At 39.2% G+C, this 17457-nt stretch overlaps 1 protein-coding gene across 8 annotated transcripts in view; it reads left to right on the top strand.

The window, feature by feature from the left end:
- Positions 1-6330: 6330 nt before the first annotated feature.
- HYCC1 (hyccin PI4KA lipid kinase complex subunit 1) overlaps positions 6331-17457 on the top strand; it is a 116724-nt gene continuing 105597 nt past the window's right edge. For 3 of the 8 annotated variants that reach the window (XM_016957161.4, XM_054687422.2, XM_063814119.1), the window contains exon 1: positions 6408-6545. The gene's annotated coding sequence lies outside the window, so the exon portion shown is untranslated. Of the gene's footprint in view, positions 6546-6732; positions 6896-17457 lie in introns of those variants that run through there. The other 5 variants (XM_054687426.2, XM_054687423.2, XM_063814120.1 and 2 more) reach the window with 3 other exon arrangements.

The following is a 17457-nucleotide window of genomic DNA, read 5'->3' as shown; positions in this document are numbered from 1 at the left end:
TTTTGAAGGTCCTCCATTGGCCAAGCACTGTACTATTGCAGGGGGTCCAAAGATGACAAAAAAAGTTCAACTTCTTCTGCGGGAGTCAGTTTATCATATTTACCTACGTATTTTCCCCATGTTATTTTCTGTTTGCTGGGCCACCATTTGTCAGAGAAAATCTGTATACAAGTTCATGCTTCTATACTAAATACTCATTAGCAAGGTCTTTTGCTTGTCAGCAATAACCAGAGCTTCTCTGTGGAATTTATGAGAACATTTTAAAGAATTTTGAATAATGCATTAGCTAAAAGTGAAAGGAAGAATGTTTAACTGAGGTTCACTTAGGCAGAATTAACAATAAGCAAGGCACAATCTGCTGTGTCTTCATCTAAAGAAATAATGTACACTTCTGCTTTTTTTTTTTTTTTTTTTTTTTTTTTTAAGACAGTATCTCACTCTGTTGCCAGGCTGGAGTGCAGTGGCATGATCTTGGCTCACTGCAACCTCTGCCTCCTGGGTTCAAGCGATTCTCCTGCCTCAGCCTCCTAGTAGCTGGGACTACAGATGCCCGCCACCATGCCCGGCTAGCTTTTTGTACTTTTGTAGAGATGGGGTTTCACCATGTTGGCCAGGATGGTCTTTATTTCCTGACCTCTTGATCTGCCTGCCTCGGCCTCCCAAAGTGCTGGAATTACAGGTGTGAGCCACCGCGCCCGGCCACACTTCTGTTTTTTTTTTTTTTTTTTTTAATAAAACCAACACTTGTTTATTGTAGAACATTTGGTAATTTGAAAACAGGTATGAAGAAGAAGATAAAATTCACTTATGATTTCTCCATGCTTATATGTTGCTGATATATCCTCCTGACATGAACACTTGCCAGATTGTGAGCATGTCATATACTGTGCAGTTTGTAACCATCTGTTTCATCTAACATGATGAAAGAAATGTCTTTTTCCCAAGTCATCAAATATTTTTCAAAAACATGATATATAAAAGCTGCATAATAATCCTCTCCTGACAGGAATTCTTCTAGAAGACATTGGTTAATAAAATGTCTTAGAAGATAAATGTGGATATTTTTCATTTCCAGTCATGTGAGGGTAGCAGTTAGTCATTATGTTTTCCACTCCTATCTATATGACCTGCTCGTAAATATGAACCAGGTTGGTGCAGCTATTAAAAGACAAGAGAAAGGAGACGTTTCTCCCCTTAAAATATAACATTATAAAGTTTTAATTTATGTCTTCTTGTTTAAGATGTGAAGAATGTTTTCTTCTTTTGAGAGATGTTATTCCTAGAAAAACCAAAATTCTCTTCACAAAATGCAATTGGTCCAGCTTCTTTCACTGAATGCATGATTCTGGAAGTCTACGTATTGGTTTACACAGGGGTGAAAGATACAATGATTTACTTAGAATAGGTGATGGAGATGGGAATTTCGGGGACTCTGGGAACAGCTGCAGTTGGACCTCACAGATGTTGAATGCAAACACTGGGAACTGGAGCAATTCAGTGCAGCTGCAGGAAATGGATTATCTCATTGTCCTTTCCACAACAGGACCTCATTGATCCCCATCTTTGTTACCATGACTCATTCCATTGTCTCTACTTCTGCCACTCCTTTGTTACCTATTACTTCACCGTCCACTTTATACGTCTTGACGCTACCTAATGGCTTCAGTTTACTGAAAACTTGCCCTTTTTATAGCTTCTCAGGGCTTCTTTCTACTGACTGATTTTTTAGCTTCTGCTTCCACCACGTGATTTTCTCTTCCTATTTCCAGTTCAAATTCTTGAAAGAGAGTGGGTGTTCATGTCAGGTCACCTCTTGAGGTTGGCTGCCCTTGGGTTATACAGTTCATGAAGGAGGTTGTATGGTATAGATCATGGCTCAGGTTGCTGCCTCAGCTGGGTCCACTGGCTGGGGTAGTTCCCTTGAAAAGGGAATCTGATATAGCAAGCCCTTGAATGACCTCTCAGGCACACTCTTTTTGTTTTGACTTCATTTCTTTGATTTTTTTTTCTTAAAGAATGTTTAACATACCACAAAAGCAACATTTTGACATATTTTTCATGTTTTTTAAAACAAAATTCTTTTTAATTTAAAATAATCATGTTATCTATTTTAACCATTTTAACAACAGTTGTTGTCCAATTGACTTTAATAGAAATATATAATATTTGAACTAGGCCGGGCATGGTGGCTCATACCTATAATCGCAGGACTTTGGGAGGCCAAAGTGGGCAGATCACTTGAGGCCAAGAGTTCGAGACCAGCCTGGCCAACATGGTGAAACCGTGTTTCTACCAAAAAATTACAAAAATTAACCAGGCATGGTGGCACACGCCTGTAGCCCCAGCAAGTCAGGAGGCTAAGGCACGAGAATCGCTTGAACCCAGGAGGTGGAGGTTGCAGTGAGCTAAGATGGTGCCACTGCACTCCAGCCTGGGTGACAGAATCAGACTCTGTCTCAAAAACAAAACGAAACAAAGAAAAGAAAAGAAAAAGAAAAAAAGAGAAAGACATTTGAACTAAATTTTTCTTAAAGTTCCTGAAATTTAATGTCATAGGGAAAATGTTTATGTTTATAATGTTCAACTGGCACTTTTATACAGTTATTTGCAAGAAGATAAATGCATTTTAATAGCTAGTTTAGAATTATGCATGTGGATATCAGAGACTACCAAAGATGAGCAGGAAAGATCTGGAATTTATAAAGTAGGTTAAAAGCATTTTCCTTTTGAAACAGAATGTTCTCTTAGGCATTTTTTCTGGTGCTTTGCGATTAAAATATAAACGGCTATGTGTAAAACTTAACTGCAGACTGTTATTGTTGGAAATGATTTTTATATGCACAAATTGTGATGGAAAGGAGAGTAGACTGGAAACATAAATTTGTGCTTTCGTTTTACTCTGACTTAGAGGGAAGACAACTTAAATTGCCTTCTATACTACCTTACCACTGCAAAATGGGAAGTGAAGTCAGGCAGTAAACTGCTTCCTGTCTTCTTGCAGGAAGGAAACAAATTATATATAAATATACATAGCCAAACTTCAGTTTCTCTCCACTCAATCTATCCTATGCACGGCCCTGATTTGGCACTAGTAAAATGTTATATTATTTCCCTTTTGTCAACCTTGGGTGTATATTAGAACCACTTGGGAAGCTTTTTAAAAAACCCAAGGACTAGCCTCACACACCAATTTATTTATTTATTTACTGTGGGGTGCGGTTTGAGTACTGATAATTTTGAAAGGCACCCTAAGTGATTCTAATGAGCAGACAGGAAGCCACAAGGCAAAAGGAGAAAATCTGAACAACTGAGCTTGCCTTCAAGGTGTTCTATTATCTATCTGCAACCTAGCTTGCCAGGCTTGGCTGACCCAAGTTGCCTCCCATGCCCTCTGAACATTGCTTGTGCTTCCCCTCTTGTGTTATTTCTCCAGGCATTCTGGGAGTTACTTTCTCACCATTTTATCTGGTTCAAATTCCTCCCCATTTTTCTAGACCCAGCCCATTTTGCCTTTTTCATGAAGCCTTCCCTGACTGCCCTTGACTGCAATGCTTGCATCCTCCTCTGAAAACAGAGCGGCTAATGCCTAGAAAATCATTTGAACAATGAATCGATTATGTACTGCCTTATGTAATCTCTCCACTGCTGCATTAAATAATTAATCTTTGCTTAACCTTTCATCTGTTTGTTATGCAGCTACCTATACTATAAGCAAGCTTCTAGCTTTCATCTATATCCTTGACAAGCCACGTGCCTTGTACAGTACAGGAAGTCAATAATATTTACCTGTCCCTTCCATCCTGACTTCCACAGGTTTGGTTCGAGATTCTCTCCTGGAATCTTGTCCTGGTCTTGGCTGGGCTTCCTGCCACCAGAAACTTTGGCTCTTCAAATCAGGTCAACACATTACTGGCACACATGGCCAATGGCCAGTAAAACTGGTGGTGTGTGTGTGTGTGTGTGTGTGCGCATGCACGCAGGTGTGCACTCTTTTGCCCACTCTTGTTTCTCTCTATCTTATGATCTGGCTGACTCGGTTTCTTTCCTTCCCTGGTCCCTCACTCTCCTACTCAATGGGACTTGACGGCAGAATTCAACGTCTCAGGTTTTGACTGCTTGTGTTCTCTAAGATGAATAACATGCTGCCTGGATCTTCCTCTCCCTATTTCTTTGAGTAAACACTTGTCCTGAACAGGCTCTGGCCAAGGGGACCTAAATTAAGTCAGTCTGATCTGTCAAGAATTTCCTCTCTACCCTGTTTTTTTTTCTTTGGATTCTCACCATTTAAAAGAAACCTGATTGCATTGTCCACATGATTAAAAGCTGTTGTCTGTCCCTCATTGCCTTTAGAAGAAAATCTAAACCTGAGCTATCCAATATGGGAGTTGTTAAAGTTAAAATTAAAAATTAATGCCAGACATGGTGGTTCACACCTGTAATCCCAGCACTTTGGGAGGCTGAGGTGGGTGGACCACCTGAGGTCAGGAGTTCGAGACCAGCCTGGCCAACATGGTGAACCCCTGTCTCTACAAAAAATACAAAAATTAGCTGGGTGTGGTGGTGAGTTCATGTAACCCCAGCTACTCAGGAGGCTGAGGCAGGAGAATTGCTTGAACCTGGGAAGTGGAAGTGCAGTGAGGTAAGATCCCACCACTGTACTCCAGCCTGGGTGACAGAGGGAGACTCTGCCAAAAAAAAAAAAAAAAAATTAAAAATTGAGTTTCAGCCTTGTATGGTAGTTCATGTCTGTAATCCCAGCACTTTGGGAGGCTGAGGTGGGAGGATCACTTAAGCACTGTACCCCAGTTTGGGTGACAGAGTGAGACCTTGTCTCAAAAATAAATAAATAAATAAATAAATTGAGCTCTTCAGTCACACCACATTTCAAGTATTTGATAGCCACATGTGGCTAATGGCTACTATTTTGGACAACACAAATATAGAACATTTTCACCAGTGCAGAAAGCTCTGCTGGACAGTGCTTGTCTGAATATCTTAGTGTAGCTTGTGAGGTCTTTTACAATCTCACCTCAACCTTTTGCTCCAGCCCAATTTTTGGCTGTTCCTCATCATTTAACCCCATCTACCTTCTCAACATTCCACAATGGCTCTGTGCCCTTTCACAGCTCCATGCCTTTGAACATGGTGTTCTCCCTTTCTGAAATACCCTTTGACTTTCTTCTCTGGCAAACTCCTATTTACCTTTTAAGATCCAACTCAAACATTACCTTCCTTGTGGAGTTCGCTGACTTTCCTAAACAGTCATTTCTTGTCCTCTGTTTCCATTGCTCATTGAACCAATCTCTATTGTCCGTATCACTGTAGTTTGTTATTATTTACTCATTAATCTGATCCTCCCTTTGGAGGGGGGATCCTATCTGTTTTAGCAATCTGCCCTAATAATTACCTGAAATTGTTTGCTTGATACCCTTTTGATATCAAGTAATATATCTTCTTATTTATGTGCTTGTTATTTATGAGTTCAGCATGTTTGAAAAGTTCACTTAGTGTTTCTGGAGAAATCCTGCCCATTTCTAGTGTAAAGCTAGAATGAACTTCCTGTCTTCTAGGGTGGAGGTCAGTTTTTCTTCTAATTAATCCTGACCAGACTTGAGAAGGATGTGGTAGGAGGGGTTTACAAGGTCAAAAACAGCAGGACTGTCTGCAGGAGCAGGTTCAGGTGTTCTCGGGTTCCAGTTATTATACAAAATATTTAGTATATGTTCAGAGAAAAAGTAGGGAGGAATGATGGAAAAAATAAAAACAACCCCCATGGAAAGAAAACTGAGGCATCGTATTTGACTTTTTCCAGGCTAAGCCCAAAAGCAATGATGTAGTCAGGGGGAAGTTTGTATTTCCATTTTGCAAAAACGTAATTTTTTTTTCCTCCCGGGATTTGATAAGATTTTGATAAATTCTTGTGAATTTAATTACAGGGAAGTAAATCCTACTGACTAGTAAATTATCAATTTGTTTCTCTTTTCTCACAAAAGAGAAACAAATTGATACCCTTCACATCATCCGGTAAGGCTTATTTTTTTCTGAGAAGGCCATAAGCCCTAACGGCTCAGAATCTAAGAGACCTTCGCTGATTGTCATCGCCTAGCGGCCACCGCAAACCTTACCGTCAATCAACTTCCCTCTGACGCCCGGATCACGCCCATTGCTCAGACCACGCCCACTCAAGGCGCCTCATGGCTCCGCCCCAGGCCCAGCAGAAGAAGATTCTCATTGGTGGAGAAGTTGTTCTGATCCCGCCCCGGAGGACGGCGATAGGCTGAACTGGCGTGGGGCGGTGGTGGTTGGCTGCTTGAGGACGGGTCCCTGGTCGTGCCTGTCAGAGAGGCTGGCGGCAGTGGTGGCTCTCCGGGCTGGGTTGTCAGTCAGTGAGAGGAGGGGGAAGATGGCTCACCGGGACCCGTTCTGCTAGGAAGAAGGGGAGCAGGTGGTGCTGCTACTCGGGAGGAAGCAGAGCAGCCTCCGTCGCTGTCGCTGAGAGCCTCACGAGTCGAGGTCCTGCAGGTGGAGCTCCGGCAGCCGCCCTGGTGAGTCCAGCCGAGAGACCCACGCCGGGCCCCCAGGGCGTCCGGCAACCGATAACTTTTTTTTGTCAGGGAGGAGCCGGGGCGAGGCGGCGGCGAGGACAGGACCGGGACTTTGTCCCTGGGGCCGCGGCTCCACTGGGGGTAACGGCTCCCGCGCGAGGCGCCATGGGTGGGTGCGAGGCGGCGCGGGGCGCGGGGGGCGGCTGGCGGGCGGGTGGGCTGCGGCCGGCGGCTGCTCGCCCCGAAGTTGGGCGCAGCCTGCCCGCTGCCTGGAGGGCGGCAGCTTTGTGCGCGCGACTCGGGTCTTTCCTTCCCGGCGAGGAGCAGTCCAGCCTCCTGCTGTGACCCAGGTGCCGCCGCCTCGGCCCCACCGGCCGCCCCTCTGCCGGGTGGGCCTGGGGCGGGAGCCCCCCGTCCCCTCCCTGCCGCGGCGGATGCTCCGGCCTCTGCCTCCTCTCCCACTCGCGCCCTGTACTTCGGCGAGGCCGCCACTGTCCGTCCGGTCTGGTGGCCACAATGGTCACTGTCGACCCCCCGCCCTCGCCCCCTGGAGAGCAGCGTTGGCCCGAGTCGGTCTTTGGTCCCCTGCAGGGCGGAGAGGTTCAGACAGCAGCCACGCTTCCTTCCTTGGTTATTTCGCTGAAGATCTCTTCTTGAGCCCTTGCCCCTTCTTTCTATGAGTTATTCCTCTCCTGAGGCTTATTTTAACATACTCGGGAATCCTCGGGGGTTTGGCTGAAAATGGTTGCATTAAAACACCCCCAAGTTTGTACGCTTCCCCGAAATTTGCTGTCTGCCCGTCAGCTTGCACATTTGTGCTTTGTGAGTTTAGACATTCCTGAAAGATTTTAATTTTGCCTAAGTGGTTTAGTACTGCACAGAATCTGCTCTCTGAGAAATACACTATCACAAGCCTGGCAGTCGCGGCGCTCTTCAGGTAGGGGGAATTTGTTCCACCGGCAGCTACTCCTTATCTCAGAGACTGCCCTACAGGCAGTAGGGCCAAGCTGACCTTTTGCAAATTATTTATCCTTGGATCACACAGTAGTTTTTGGAGCAGGTGGGCCACCTCTTTGGTTCATGTAACACTTTACAGTTTGAGGTTTTCAGCTTTCAAATCTTGTTGTCATAAAGTCAGAAAGACTGGGAGGCTTGTTTTCCATGAGAACATTCTACTGCTAACATCCACAGGCACCCCACCTCCCCCGACATTTCCAAGTATTTTTTTTCTTTAGGTGAATACATTTTAAGGTTTACAGGATGAATAGTAGTCTAAACCACCATATTTTTGAAGTGCAGGCAAAGACAAGGAAAAACATTTAAGATCTGCTTGGCCAATAGTAGCTTCAAAGTCAGCTATTCAAATAATCAGTTCAATCAAACCAAGTGGCAAGGGGGAAAAGCATCACATATTTAGGAAACAAATTCTGGATTTGGCTCGTTTATCCTGATTCGATTTATTGAAATTACCATGAGGGATTAGAAGGATTAGAAACCTTCTTAGTCATCGGCATTAGCAGTACCTGGATACAGACACCCGATAAGGCATTAGCTGGGTCAGCGTTTATCCTTGCTCTGCTTCCTTTCTTTGTTGTATTTCTGTTTTATGAAATTTGCTCTGGGTTGTATTTTTTAGACTGGTGTCTTTTTGACAGTGAGTTTAAATATATGTACTGTTTTATTCAGCATCCTGTTGCCTAATATTTATTTTATAATGGATCTTAAGAAATTTTAAGAAGTCTTAGTATTCAAGACTTATTTTGGGGTATCGTTTATATTTTATAAATGATTGAAATTATATCAAACATAAATTTATTTTTTCACTCTTCCAGGCTGAGTAGGTACTAGGGATACAGAAATGAATGTCATAGCTCTTGTCTTCAAGGAATTTACTATCTAATGTACAAGATGTTAGTAACATTACAGTAAATTAACAATTATAATACTATGTAGTCAGTGGGAATAGAGATATGCCTGGTGTAGTAGGAGAGTTTAGAGTAGGAGATAGTTAACTTGCCTTGAGTGTAGGTGGAGTTGGGAGCACACAGCCAAGTTGTGAAGGATAATATAATTTTGCCAAGTGCAGGAGGTAAGTAACTTCCCAAGAGGAGGATATAGTAATTGAGAAGGCAAGGAGGCCTGAGAAACTGTGGCAATTTAGATAAGTCATTGACAATGACGAGTCAGTGTCAATTGACATTGGCAGTTGACAAAGTCAATAACATTGACATTGATATGGCTTGAATGCAGGGGTTAGTAGGAAATGGTGCCAGATGAAGATAGTGAGGGTGGTAGAGGGCCAGATCAGGGAATGGTATCCTTAGCTAAAGGGATTGGATTGAACGTGATAGATGAGAAGCCATTTATTGGATTTGTATTTTAGACCTTTACTGTGGCAGAGTGAGGGAAAAAGTAACAGATCCTAATCACCTATGAGAAGAAAGGAGGACTCAGGACTGTGAAGGTTTGACTTGGGGTTCTGTTGATGGAAATGAGGAACACAAAAATGGAAGGAAGATGATAAATTCTATTTTGGCTATTTTGAATTTGAGGAAGCAGTGGAACTTCAGGTGAAGATATAGACAGATGTTTGTATCTATGGATGTGAAAATCAGGATTAGAGAGATGATTGGGGGTTGAATTGAAGCTATATTGATTTGGTTGTGATGAAATGACTCAGGGAAAGCCTTTAGCCTGGTGAAAGTGGCAGCCAGAGAACAGACTCTCATAAATAGCAGAAGTAGGAAGAAGAATTGTCTGAAAGTTAGAGGAATAGTAGCTAGCAAGGTAGGAGGACCATCAGGAAAGATGCCAAGGGTGGGGAGATTTTCCAGTGGAGGAGGAACAGGTTAACAATTTTGAATGCTGTAAGGAGGTGTCAAGTTAGGAGAGGGCCCCAGTGACCACTGAATTTGTCAGGAGTCCATAGGTAACTTTAACAAGAACAGTTTTAACTGAGTGGTGGTTCAGAAACCAGGCTTCACAAGATTGAGAAAGAATGGGTGTGATAAAGTAGACATGCTTAAGTGAGACTTTTCAAGAGAACTGAAATAAAGAAGGGAGAAAATGATAGCTATAGCTTTCATTGAGTAGTGGTTCTCAATCTTGGCTGTGCATTTACAATAATGTAATAATAATTTACAATAATCTCAGGAACTTTAAAGAATTTTGTTTTCCAGAGGGAATCCCTATACCAATTTGGTGTGGGGGGGTGTTGAACCCAGATATCAATATTTATTTCAACAGCTTTTCTATTGAAGTGTAATTGACATATAGTATACTACATATATTTAAAGTGTACAATTTGATATTTGACATATGTTTATACCTGCAAAACCATCACCATAATCAAAATAATATTCACCTCCAAAAGTTTCCTATGTGCCTTTATAATCTTTTTCTCATCCCCAGGAAACCACTGTCTACTTTGTGTCATTATTGATTACTTGCATTGATACTTTTTTATAGTTTCTTAAGTAATTCCAGTGTGCAGCCATGGTTGAAAACCATTGCAGAGTGATATTGTTTGAGGGAATGTTATGTTTGTTTGTTTACATGCATAAGGAAAGAGTGAGTAGAGACAAGTAGGAAGAGATTCTTAAGCAATTCAGGAAATGAGATAATTATTGGAACTAAGACCCTGAGGAGATAGAAGTGAATGGAATTCAGAGCTTTGGCTAGTAAGAAAGGAAGACATTTCTGGAAGCGACATCTCTAAGAATATAATGTTAAAGACAGTATATTTCTTTGTTATCATCATCAAAGTTGGCATATAGTATCCAAATTGGTTCCCTGAAGTACTTCTGAAGTACTTTAAAAAATTAGAGAGCATCTTAATATTGTGAAAATGGATACCCCTCAGAACAATTCCTTAAATGGAGCCTGAGATCCCTGGCATCATCATGTAATGCTTTGTCATTTTTTGGAGGGGAGCAGATGGAATTAGCAGTTTGACTATTGCTTATTGTTGAGAGCCAAGTCCTGCCAGAGTCTTTTTGCCCTTCTCAGAGTTAGGCTGCATATCTGCACTAAGGAAAAAGAACATTTAACACTTGAAAATCTCCTATTTAAAGTATCTTTGCTCAGAAGAAATCTTGTTTGCTTGCCCTTTGGATATATGCCTTTTAAATACACTGGAGGATAAAATCATTCCTCTGTCTCCTAAATGAGACAGAGAAGAGTTGTGGCTAGAAGTTCTCAAAGGCCCACATTTTCTATCTTGAGAAAAGTAATACCTATCCTCACCTCACCACCTTTTTTTTTTTTTCTTTTTAAAATTTCTGGCTCAGGATTTGGATATAGGTAAAATCTGAGTCCTGCTGGTTCTGAAGTCCAGGGCTTGTTCCTCAGCCTTGACTCTTGGCTTTCATAGGGGGCTGAAAACAGAATAGCTTATCCAAATATTATTTGGCATTGTAACTTGGTCATAAATAAAGAGGAAGTGAAAAGTTTTGTCTGATTGTCTTCTAGAGTTCTGAAAATTTCTTTCATTGTGATAAAGAATTAAAGTATGATTCTTTTCTAGAGAGGAAAGGCATCCCTAATTTTGGTGCAGCCTAAAAGAGTGGAAATATCAATGTTAGCATGATTTTGGTTATTATTATTATTGTCACAGCCTTATTGTAAACATTCTATAGTTTCTTAATTACTAATATAATAATCATTGTAGGAAATTTGAAAAATTCAGGAAAGCATAAATGGTAAATAACACTTATAATGTCTCCACCCAGAGATACTTATTTCCTTTATGAAATACCTATTAGTGTCCTTTGTCTATTATAATACTGGAGATTTTTAAAAACTAAGTTATGAGAGCTCTTTATGTATACAAACTATTAGGCCTTTGTCAAATTACATTGCAAATAATTTCCCTAGTTTGTCATTTTTATCTTAATTTTGTTTTTGATGTGAATTTTCTTTTTAAACAGATTGCTAACATTTTAATGTGTTTAAACCTATCAAATTTTTCTTTTATGATACCTCACTACTTAGAAGGGGCTTGCATTCCCAAATTATGTGACTATTCACCTCTGTTTCCTTATATTTATTTCACAGTTTTTAAAAAAATTTACATCTTTAGTCTGTTTGCAGTGTATTTTAACGTAGAGTGATGGTTCAGTTATTTTAATGCTGTTTATTGAACAGTTATCGTCTTCAGAGCTTTTAAATACCAAATCATGTGTGTATACTCTGTCTGTCTATAGATATGGATATATGACTTTTTCTAGGTTTTTCTATTTAGTTTAATTGGGCTATTTCTTTTTGCTCTAGTAATTCCAAACTGTCTTAATTATTGTGAGTTTTTAATGTATTTCACTAAATGGTTGTGTGAATACTTATTATTGTCTTTCTCAAAACATTTTCAGTATTTCTCATATATTTCTTTATTCATGTTACATTAAAGGCAGTTAAGATCCTAAAAGAACCTCACTGGAATATCTGAGTTAATTTTCTAGAGAAAGTTGTACTATCTCTATTAATACAGTGTTATCATTTATTGAAGTCATCTTTTATGACTCAAAGATGTAGTTTTGAGTTTTCTTCATGTATTTTATAGTTTGTAGTTTTCTTCATGTGGGTTCTGCCCATTTTTCAAGTGGTATTTTTGATATTTTAAAACTTATTGATTCTATTGGGAATGGAACTTTCAAAATTATTTTATAAAGAGGATTAAATGTACCTGATGGAACATAGAAAGATGGCTAATTCTCGTATACTGTTTTCTAACTGGTCATTTTATGAAACTCTTAATTCTGATAGTTTTTATTGTGTTTTGTGGTAACTAAATTATAGCATGTGTAAAGGGTTAAATGATTTTGTCTTCTTGCTAACACTTAATCCTTATTTCTTTTTCTTAGGACATTGATCAGAACTTCTAGAATAATATTAAGTTATAGCAGTGAACAGTGAGGATCCTTGGCTTATTTCTCATTTAAATGGAAATGCCTTTAGGGTTTCACAGTTGTGTGTTCAAAATTTTTATTTATGGTATGTTAAGGAAATAGTCTTCTAGCCTTTTCAGGGGGAACCAAGATAGATATTCAGTTTGATTACATGCCCTCTTAATGTACCTTGAGATGATCATACAGTTTTCCTTCTTTTACCTATTGGTTGATGAATTGTGTTAGATTTCCATGTAGCTTTCATCAAACAATTGCTGTCTTAGGGATAAAGGCAACTTGATAATAGCATATCTCTTTAAAATAGTGCTATATTTGATTTGCTATATGAGATTGATCTTTAGTATTCCTTTTGTATTACCTTTTTAAGGTTTTGATTTCTGAATATGCCAGCTTTGTAAAAAGAGAGACTGAGAGAGAAGCTTTCCATGTTTCCATTTTTGCATGTGCTCTGGCAATTAATCTCTTACTTGGAAGATTTGAAATAGATTGGCTCTAAAAATGTCTAGGTCTTTTTGGACTGAATACAATTATAAAGATCTTAATATGTGCTTGTGTACTAAGTATTTTGCATAATTAATTTCATTTAGTCCCTATATAACTTTGTGAGGTGAAGATTATTATTTCTATTCTACAGATAAACTGAGACTCAGAGGTTAAGACAGTCGTTCACCATCAATAAAGTACATAAAGTTTAAACTCAATTTCTATCTGATGTAATAGCCCATGTTTTCTAATCCATACCCTAATGTTTTTCTTAATTAGGACTCTTTCTTCACCCCATATTACTGAGAAGTAAATTTAATCATTTTATTTGAGCATCTTATTAAGTATTTTTCCTCTTTGCACACTTAGTTTTAATTTTTGGTAACCCTGTTATATTATCACTGTTCTGTTCTGTGTTGGTGTGTCATCTTTTGCTATTTTAATAAATACTGTGATCTTGGAGTGAGGTGGGATAGGGTGGGGGAACTTAAAATTGTTGTTCATATAATGCACTTAATATAATTTACATTTTAATTCGTTGAGTGTTCAAGATCAATTTGCATTCCTGAATCTTGTTTGTACCTTGTAAGAATGTTATGTTAAGTGTACCACATACAAGAGATCAAAGAGTTTTGGAAACACAGTACTTTTCCATTTTAGTTTGAATTATTTTTGTTGTGAGCCTTGCATCAGGGTAGCTTTTTAGTAGTAATGTTAAGTGATATATGTTTGGTGTGCGTTTTCTTGAACAAAGAGTCTTTTCATAGTTGACAAACATTAGTTGCTTTCTCATATAAATACATAGAATTCAGTCATTTGTACTTGACTTAATGAAAACATAATATATGAGTTATTAAACTGTACCATGAAAATTAGGTTTTAGCTACGGGAATATTTATATTTACTATTATGTTGAGTGATGTATAGGCTTGGAAATTTAAGAGAATAATGTAAGCCTTAAAAGTGCTTAAATTGGCCGGGTGCGGTGGCTCATGCCTGTAATCCCAGCACTTTGGGAGGCCGAGGTGGGTGGATCACGAGGTCAAGAGATCGAGACCATCCTGGCTAACATGGTGAAACCCCATCTCTACTAAAAATACAAAATAATTAGCCAGGTGTGGTGGCAGGCGCCTGTAGTCGCAGCTACTTGGGAGGCTGAGGCGGGAGAATGGCATGAACCTGGGAGGCAGAGCTTGCAGTGAGCCAAGATTGCACCACTGCACTCCAGCCTGGGCCACAGAGTGAGACTCCATCTCAAAGAAAAAAAAAGTGCTTAAATTGGGAAAGCAGTCATAAACTCTGTATTTATCTTTTTGAACTCTTCTGTTCCCTCCCTTTAAATATAAATTAACATTTAATTAATTCAGTTAGGGTTTTGGTTATAATCAGCACACCCAGACTGCACTCCCCATTCCCTTCCTATGGGGACAATCTGACCCTCTTAAACCTGCCAGACACATACATGCTCTTTTGTTCTAAATTTCAAGGTTCCTGCTGATTTGTTAATCAGTATATGTCACAGTAGTGGACAAGGTGACAAATAGCCCCCGCAGCAGTGTACACATTAGTAGTTAAGAAAAGGGAGAGACTGTTTTGGAAAATCATGAAACTTCAAGTGAGTCCTGATAGGGAAATGGAGAGGAAGGTGAAAATATTATAGAAATGGATGGGGGAAGAAGGGAAGATAAAAATGTGTAAATCAAATAGATTGTTGGAGAAATATAGAAAATTGGAAGAATGGTTACATGGGTGGTAGAACCAGAATATTCAAGTCAGTGAGGTCAAGAAGTAGAGTTTCAGAAAGGAAGACTCTTGCTTCAGGTTACAGAAGAACAACCACCATAGAGAAAGAGCTGATAGAGTTGTCATTTATAAGGTCATGGAGAGTAGATGATGAGACCCAAATTTATACTGTAAAAGGGGTTAAGGAATAAATTGATGGTGAGCAGCTGGAAGTGCTGGTAGTAGATTAAGCTACTAAATCAGAAAGTTAATCAGTGAAGAGTAAATAAGGATGGAGTAACTAGGGCATTAGAATCTGATGAAGCCTTACTCCTGTGCCCCCTCTTTTCAGAACTATAAGATCGTAAAATACATTCTCAGTTGTCCAAATGATTAATATTTTGTTAGTGATACTTAGAGGTATCATTCATTGAGTACCTTTTGTTTGCCAGTGCTTTATTTGCATTATTTTTAATCCTTAAAACATCCCTAAAAGATAGATGTTATTATCTATCATTCACAGTTGAGGAAACTGAGACTTAGAAAGTTTAAGTAACTTGTTGAAAATTGGCCCGGGTTTTTTGGACTCCAGAGTCAGCATTCTTTTCATTATGCCATGTTGCTTCCTTTATTTATTGAGCTATATTAAAACACTGGGGGCTTATAAGAGGAATATAGGTGGGATTCCTCTGCTTGTAGAAAGTAGTAGAAGAGGCCGGGCGCCGTGGCTTTCACCTTTAATCCCAGCACTTTGGGAGGCCAAGGCGGGCGGATCACGAGGTCAGGAGATCGAGACCATCCTGACTAACACGGTGAAACCCTGTCTCTACTAAAAATACAAAAAATTAGCCGGGCATGGTGGCACGTGCTTGTAGTCCCAGCTACTCAGGAGGCTGAGGCAGGAGAATCGCTTGAACCCGGGAGGCACTGGTTGCAGTGAGCCGAGATCGCACCATTGCGCTCCAGCCTGAGTGACACAGTGAGACTCCCTCTCAAAAACAAAACAGAACAAAAAAAGCAGTAGAAGAGAAATCCTAATTATGCTTGCTGTAATTTGTGTTGACTATATTTTTATTTAAAATGTTTTTATAAAGGGAATCCTTCTAGTAAGCTTCCCTACTATACTTATAATATCTAATTTTTAACAATTGCTGTTATTTGGAGATGAGATTTTTTTTTACCCATGATAATGATGGGTTGAGAGGAAAGGAAGGACAGGCCAAGAAAAAGCATGTAAAGAAAAATAAGACTAAAACTTGTTGTTTTCACTATGAGAACTTCAAATATGTCATACAATTTTAGGTTGCACCTCAGAAAGGCCAGCCTCTTCATGGAAATCATATTGAGCTAGTCACAAGATGGTAATTAGAGCAGATGCTCTCCATGTCACCAGATTATAGAGCTCCAAAGAATTTATTGTAATACAGTGTGATTTACTGAATTTAGATTTCATCAATCAGGAATTAGTTATTGGTGAAAGGGTCTAAGCAGATGTTTGGTTTTTATAATAAACCCTTTCTTCAAAAACAATGTGTAATTGAAAAAGAAATGCTTAAAATACTTTAGGGATTAAACAATCTTATAGGACTTTCAATTACTTTGGGAGGAACCAAGATAGAAATTTTTGCTCTGCTAATTTTAGCCTCACATTCAGCTACAAAACAACGTCTAGGTTACATTCTGCTATACTAGTATAAGACAGTATTATTGAAAACTTTATTTTAAAAATAATTTTATAATTCAGCCTCTGCTAAAACAAATGGACTCTTAGCCCAGTTAATATGAATCAGCATGGTCATACTGAACTATTTATTTCTGCTTTGTTTACTATAATGTTTTTAAACCAAGAAAAACAACTATATTCATAATATCCAAATAGTTTCTGATTGGGGAGAATCAAATAGAATTTTGTACAGTCAAGATCTGTTGTTTTTATTATTATGGCCCTATTAGCACACATTACCACCATTAACTGTGTTTACTTACATTTTCTCATTGCACTTCCCTCTTTGCCCTACTATTTTCTATTGAACATCTGAGCCTCTATTGGCAGACCTCATTAAAGGTTGAAAGTCTCATTCCAACATTTTAAAGGGCAGCGACTCCCTCTAAGACATTAACTCCCAACTTAGTTGGAATTTGATTCTCTTAACATTTCTGTCTTTCTTTGTCCCCAACATTGTAAAAAGGAAAGCACTTAGAATGCAAAGAACTTTAAGGAATCAAAGTAGAGCTGTGCTTTGGAAACCATATTTCCATATGCTGTTATGTTTGGGAGAGAGGAAAGAGGGGTTATTGATAGCAAAATGATTGAAAGATAATGTTTACATTGGGCTTTCTTTTACATTCCTCCTCATTTTTTCTCATAGCATTTATTTATTTTATTTTATTGTTTATATTCTGATTTACCTTGTTTTAAAAGGACTTAAGGCACACTCATGTCTGCTGTTTTAGGTTTATTTGTCTCTCCTAATAGACTGTGAATCCCAAGTCAGCTATGTCGTATTCATTTTTGTAAATCTAGTATCTAGGACATAGTTGGCATTTAATAGTTTATGAGTAAATGGATGATATTTAACCACCTTAATATAAGAAAAAAAAAGAGCCAGGTTGGTTGCTGAACCCTAGCTTACTGCAGCTTTAGTGGTATTATGGGCTGCATTGTGTCCCATCCAAAATTCATAAGTTGAAGGCCTAACCCCCAGTACCTCAGAATGTAGCATCATTTGGAAATAGGGTCTTTAGAGAGGCAGTTAAGTTAAAATGAGGTAATTAGGATGGGCCCTAATTCAGTATGATTGGTG

Source organism: Pan troglodytes, chromosome 6, assembly GCF_028858775.2.
Source record: "Pan troglodytes isolate AG18354 chromosome 6, NHGRI_mPanTro3-v2.0_pri, whole genome shotgun sequence".
NCBI classification, from domain to species: Eukaryota; Metazoa; Chordata; class Mammalia; order Primates; family Hominidae; genus Pan; species Pan troglodytes.
This window is presented reverse-complemented; position numbering and strand designations above follow the sequence as displayed.